The sequence below is a fragment of the Clupea harengus genome, chromosome 19, assembly GCF_900700415.2.
Source record: "Clupea harengus chromosome 19, Ch_v2.0.2, whole genome shotgun sequence".
In the NCBI taxonomy this organism is placed as follows: Eukaryota; Metazoa; Chordata; class Actinopteri; order Clupeiformes; family Clupeidae; genus Clupea; species Clupea harengus.
The window spans coordinates 12779164-12784986 of NC_045170.1; the positions used below are offsets into that span (position 1 = coordinate 12779164).

The 5823-nt window shown below is 42.5% G+C and overlaps 1 long non-coding RNA gene across 1 annotated transcript in view; it reads left to right on the top strand.

Annotated features, from left to right (window-relative positions):
- The first annotated feature begins 1256 nt into the window (after positions 1-1256).
- Positions 1257-5823, top strand: part of LOC122133791 — a 36937-nt gene continuing 32370 nt past the window's right edge. The window contains exon 1 of the long non-coding RNA XR_006152990.1: positions 1257-3236. This is a non-coding gene — a long non-coding RNA (uncharacterized LOC122133791). The remainder of the gene's footprint in view (positions 3237-5823) is intronic.

Below are 5823 nucleotides of genomic sequence, written 5' to 3' on the forward strand. Positions count from 1 at the left end.
TGTGTGTGTCTGTGAGAGAGGGAGGGAGAGAGAGAGAGAGACAGCGGTATGTCAGTGGGAGTGCATGCCCACAGTGTTAGCTGCTTGTTACCGTGGTGAAGAGGAGGTGATATAATTGTTAGCTTGTATTGATTGGGGCGCCTTGTTATTGATGAGAGAGAATTTAATTCAACCAACTCGTTTGTCAACATGACATCGCCATTTAACAATGAACTCTCTCTCTATCTCTGGCCCCCCACCACCACACACACCTTTGTGTAACACACACTCAGACCACCGAGTTTTACAGATATTTACAGATTTGTTTTGCACTCTTTAGCATTCTATTTTTTTATTTTGGTTTGAAGCACCCTTTTACCTTGGAGTTGTTTTAATGTGTAAGTAATGTTCAAAATAGTATCAAGAAAAAAAATAATAGACAATAACTTTCTCTCTCTCTCTCTCTCTGTATGTGTGTGTGTTTGTGTTTCAGTGTGAAAACTGTTTTGGCTCTTGACACACACTTCAGCCGCTTTCTCAACAGCACACCTGATTTTTTTTTTCCTCAAATTTTGATTGAACTGATATCAAAGGTTCCTCAGATTATTATGGAATATGACCACAGCTTGTGTGATATCCTTCCAAAACCTGAGATTCTCTCTCTCTTTCTGTGTGTGTGTGTGTGTGTGTGTGTATCTGTGAACTTGGTGGGGGTCTCTCACCATCTTCAATCCACACACCCTTCCTTCTCCCCTTCCTTTCGATAGACGCGCAAAACACACTATATTCTACAAGAAATAATTGCTTTTGTCTGGAAGGAGTTCGGGTGGAGGGGGCTCTGAGCGCGTGCCCTCTCTCATGAGGGGGGTTTGTGAAGGACAACCAGTCGCTTCTGATTTTTTTTCTCGTTGGTTGGACACGCGGATGTCATCTGTCAAATGGAGAGGGGCGCGAGGGAGAGAAATAAGGGGGGGGGGAGAGGGGACAATAAGCCTCGCAGAACCATTGTGGTGTCTTTGCAGAGGTTGAAGGAAAAAGCAAGATATTGCTAGAAAATGATAAAAATGATGTCTCTGTAATGTTGTTGAACAGAAAGAAATCATTCTCCTCAAAATACATAATAATCTTTTTGCGTTTATCTCAAATATTTTCATTGGCACGGCTTGTTTTTTTCCATGTTTTTGTCTGATACGTGGGCCCACGATCGATCGATAACTCATTAAAAATATTCGCAGCACAGTGTTGGGGTAGTGGCGTGAGGGGGAGCAAGAGGGAACGAGAGGTGGGGGGAGGGAGGGAGAGAGAGATCAAGCCCTGCGCATTCGATTTTCCCGTATTGACTGCGATGTTTAGCGTATAGATTTTTCTATTTAAAAAATCTATGTCGGCAATGATCTTGAGTGTAAGTGCGTGGTGCAGATTGTGGCTTTATAACGGACAGCGTAGCTACAATGTATTGGTGGCAAGATGGGGGAATGGGAGGAGGTGTATACACGAGGATGAATCCTGGTGGTCTGCGTATTGTGGGATACACACTAATTTTGCTCGGGTCCTCTCGGCAAAACTTGTTTCACATACACTGTTTGCAGACATGAGAGCTCGGGGGTTGTCAATACAAGGCAGTGTTCCAGCTCCGATTTTGAGCGATTTTCCATTCCCAGTCTCACCACACATAGAGCTGATTTGTCTGCCTTGCTTAGAAATGTGCTCTCCCTTGAAAATATGGTATAAATAATCACCTGCTTGTAAAACACGTTTAAAATACTCCCCAAGCGCGTTCCTATTGTGTAAGCCCATTGATTACCCGACCACCGCAATTATCGGTCATTAGAATGAGGCGTAATCAAGAGATCAATACAGAGGATAGCTCGCCTTATATAGGATTAGTAAAAAAGGGAGAGGGGGTGTAGGTGTGGGGGAGTGGGGAGAGAAAGGGGGTGGAGGGAGAGTAGCGGCTGGTCCTCTCGCCTCAATGTTGCAGGCAGCGATGCCAGAGCGCTTTCATACTGGTGGGAGTCGGACCAAGCGACCGGGGTTCCCAAATCACGGGAACATAGAGACAGACACACAGACGGATGGCGGGATATATCCAAAGAACAGACACCACGTAACGGGTACCGTGTTTACTCTTTTACTTTGTACACCCAGAGCGTGATTTTAAAACATCAGACTTATTTATTTATTTATTTCACTATCGATTGATTGCGTTTAATTATACCGGCCTGTGACAAGGAGCGAGGGGGGAGGAGCGTACCCGACGAGGTCCTTGCGTAGCCTTACTTATTATTTGATTATTTAAATGCATTCAAATACTATTTAATTATATATTTATGTTCTTTTAAAATGCTTCTTTGTGTGTGTGTATGCGTAAATAGATCCACATTAAGACAGCTACAAACCAAATAGTCGAACCAAATACAAAAAACCTTTGAGTTGCTGCCTGTGTCTTTTGTATCCTACCGGTACCTGATTGCTTACGTGATATTGAAAATGTTTTTTAGTGAGAGTAAATATTGATTACACTTAGATGTATTTACAAGCAGAAACCAAAGGAAAAAACTGTTGAGACAGATAAGGCCACTGTGACGTTTAGTCCACAGTCTGCACACCTGTCTCCATTAAGATAGCAGGAAGGTGGATAGGAATCAAAGTGAATGTCAAACACAAATAGACTAGACTATACATAGAAAACAAGTGATAAGACGCCTGGTCACAAGTCGAGACTATTTCAATAATATCTGAGAATTTCGCAAAGCTTTAAAGACGGGAGGGATCGCTACCGTTCTTACTCTCTGAACTAAGTTACTCCGATTGCTTTAAGTAGCCTTGACTTGTACTGAAAATACAGTTGTATGCCTACTATTATAACCGAGAGCCTATAGCTAGATCCTTTCTATCCGTCTGTGTGTACGTCTAGCGTGTCAACGGTTGTCTTAAAATACAAGGGACAGCTGCTGTTACTTATAAAGGCACAAAACCAAAAATGTAAAGACAGCAGGCTAACTACAGGCCTACATACACATATAAACCAAATATTCAACGCCTCACAAGACACACCTCAAACACAGTTCACCCGGAAAGCATTCAAGAGAGAATAAGGAAGAACCGAAGACGAAACACATCAAAACTCCCAACTACAACCCGACGACAGCGGATCATGTTTGTCCCCCTGCCGGTGCCGTTCGTCTTTCAGAGAACCGCGTCCGACTTCAGCGCTTGGCGTCTCAAGTCTCCGCTGGCCCTTCGTTCCAACTCTGGTAAGACCCCTCTCCTTTTCATTATGTCATATTTCGACAGAAAGTAAATCACAGTTGTAAACTTGTCTGGAGTCGGAACATCTGGTAACCCATTGGCAAAACGCATGATAATAATACAAATCCACCGTAGACATATAAATGCGATGTTGCATGAATTTGTTAAAATCCTCTGCATCCTGAAGGAAGTGGGGACGTGAAGATTAAAAAAAAAAAAAAAATGGTTAGGGCCCGTTAAGAGGCTGGCTAGCTGAAAATTGTTTTGATAGCCTTGGAGATGAATTCTTCATAATGTCTTTTGCCCATATCTTTATCTCCATCTGTCTCTTCTACTCCGCTCCGTCTGCCTCTGTCCGCGCACCCGTCTCTCCCTCTCTCCTCTCACGGAGGGTACAGGGAATATTCATGGTAATTTATTGATCCCGCCGAAATCAATACCCCAACTGCGGGAAAATAGAGAGGGGAATGGGGTGCGAATGTGACGACTAGACAGGGGGAATGAATGGACAGGAAAATAATTGAAGTATTTCTTTCTTTTTTTTTTATCTCAGCCTACCATGCAATATGTTTTGCTTTTGTGTAATTAAAATGATTACATATCAAGCAAGCTTGGATTAATGTTGGGAGGGAAACACTTTCAGTCAGTAGCGGCCTGTATTGTAGGCCTCGTCATGCGATTAAGTTCTAACTTCTACATCAAGAAAACGTTTAAAGTGATTGCGGTTTGTGTCACGGCCAGCACGCCGTGGATATGCGCCTCTGAAGTGCGGTGTGAGGGGAGGGGGCGTGGAGGTTGTAGGCGCCCTGTCTCGCCTCCACCGAAGCGTAAATTTTCAGCTGACAGATGGGCGAAACGTCCGCGCCACATCTGATTCCACGATAATGTATCTCCTTAAATACATGTCACCAGGAAAAAAACGGTTGAAAATTCAAATGAGCTGCCGCGAAGAGGCGCCACAGGCCATGCATGTCAAACTTGGTATTTTGAATAAACGCAAAGGGAGAGACCCAGGGCAAAGATCTTTAGTTACAACTTTTTGAGAGAAAGAGAAAATAAACTATACCCAGCATGCTGTGGCTTCAGGGAATTTTCTCAAGAAGCTATTCTTTGAACATCCTTGAACAGTAGCTTAGGCGGGTTGAAGGGAAGAGTCGGTGTTTGGTGTTGAGGACTCACTCAGATTTGTCATTTGCGGGGTTGTGTCAATGAAAGAACCTTTGCTTGCACATTTAACGTTCAAAGGTAGATTGAAAGAGTCAATAAAAGAAACAAAGATTTAAGAGGGTGTTCTGATAATAGTCTGCTGGTGGGTGATATTTTCTAAAAGCTCACCAAGATATAACAACATCTTTAGTACATCATGCTTCGTAAATTTTTTAATTTCATTAATGCACTTGTACAGGTTGTGTAACATATGCTACATTGATATGTAGGAATTGGTTTGGTTTGCTTTCTTTACAACGAAAAGTATTCATACTCTTTTTTTGTCCATCTGAAGCAGCATACCTGGATGCATTTTACTTGTTTGAGCAATTTTATGTATTAATATCTCTCACTAAGCATCTAAAATGAACACCGGATAACAAATGTGCTTTTGTATAGTTGCTCTTAATACTCCATTACATTTTTGTGAATATACTCACTTAAGTGCTGATTGAAGGTACAAATGATTTAAGTTGGTAAGGCGCACCTTTGAATAGAGTAAGTCTATTGGTACCTTCAAAGTTGGCCATTTCGCTCAGACCCCTGTGTGTTATCCTAGTCAAAAGATGGAAGGAATCTAGTGTTTGGTAATGTTACGGTTCACCCAAAGCCAGTCAGGACTGTGAGGTTTTGGTCTTACCATATTTTGGCTGATTTGCTTGGGATTCATTGTTGATCTCCTTCTGGGACCTCTTTGTGTTTAGACATTAGACTGCACTGTCTCGTGTAGGTGAGATGGAAATGTTTTTACATCTTGGAGTCTCCTGTGTCACATTGGGCCTGCATATGTCACATCCTGAATCAAGTTTCACATACAACCAGAAATTGAAGCATGTAATCACAAAAGGAGTGCAGTTTTAGACAAAACAGAGGGTTGATGTATAGAATTCTAGTGCTCGGCAACGTGTGCATTTATGCACTGTGGGGAAATAGAATAGAATAAAAATGTACTGGCATATTTGATCAGGAACTGATAACTTGAAAAAAACCCATTTTGGCAGATACTGACAGATAAAACCTAGAGCCGGATGGCTTGTGTTCTTCTAGCAAAACTCAGAGCTGTCTGACCTCTGTGTTATGCCGTAGTCTTTGCATGGCCCCTGCGCTGTGCTGTCGTCACCCAGGAAACAGGTCTGTTGGTGGACTTGGAATGAGACATAGCCTGTGAGGCTTATATGGGTCTGAGCTGTGTGTGTGTGTGTGTGTGTGTGTGTGTGTGTGTGTGTGTGTGTGTGTGTGTGTGTGTGTGTGTGTGTGTGTGTGTGTGTGTGTGTGTGTGTGTGTGTGTGTGTGTCTGCTTGATGTTTGTTTTTTTTTATTTTTTTATTTGTGTAAGTGTACGGGTGTGTGTGTGTGTCTGTATTTATGGTGTCAATCATGTCACTC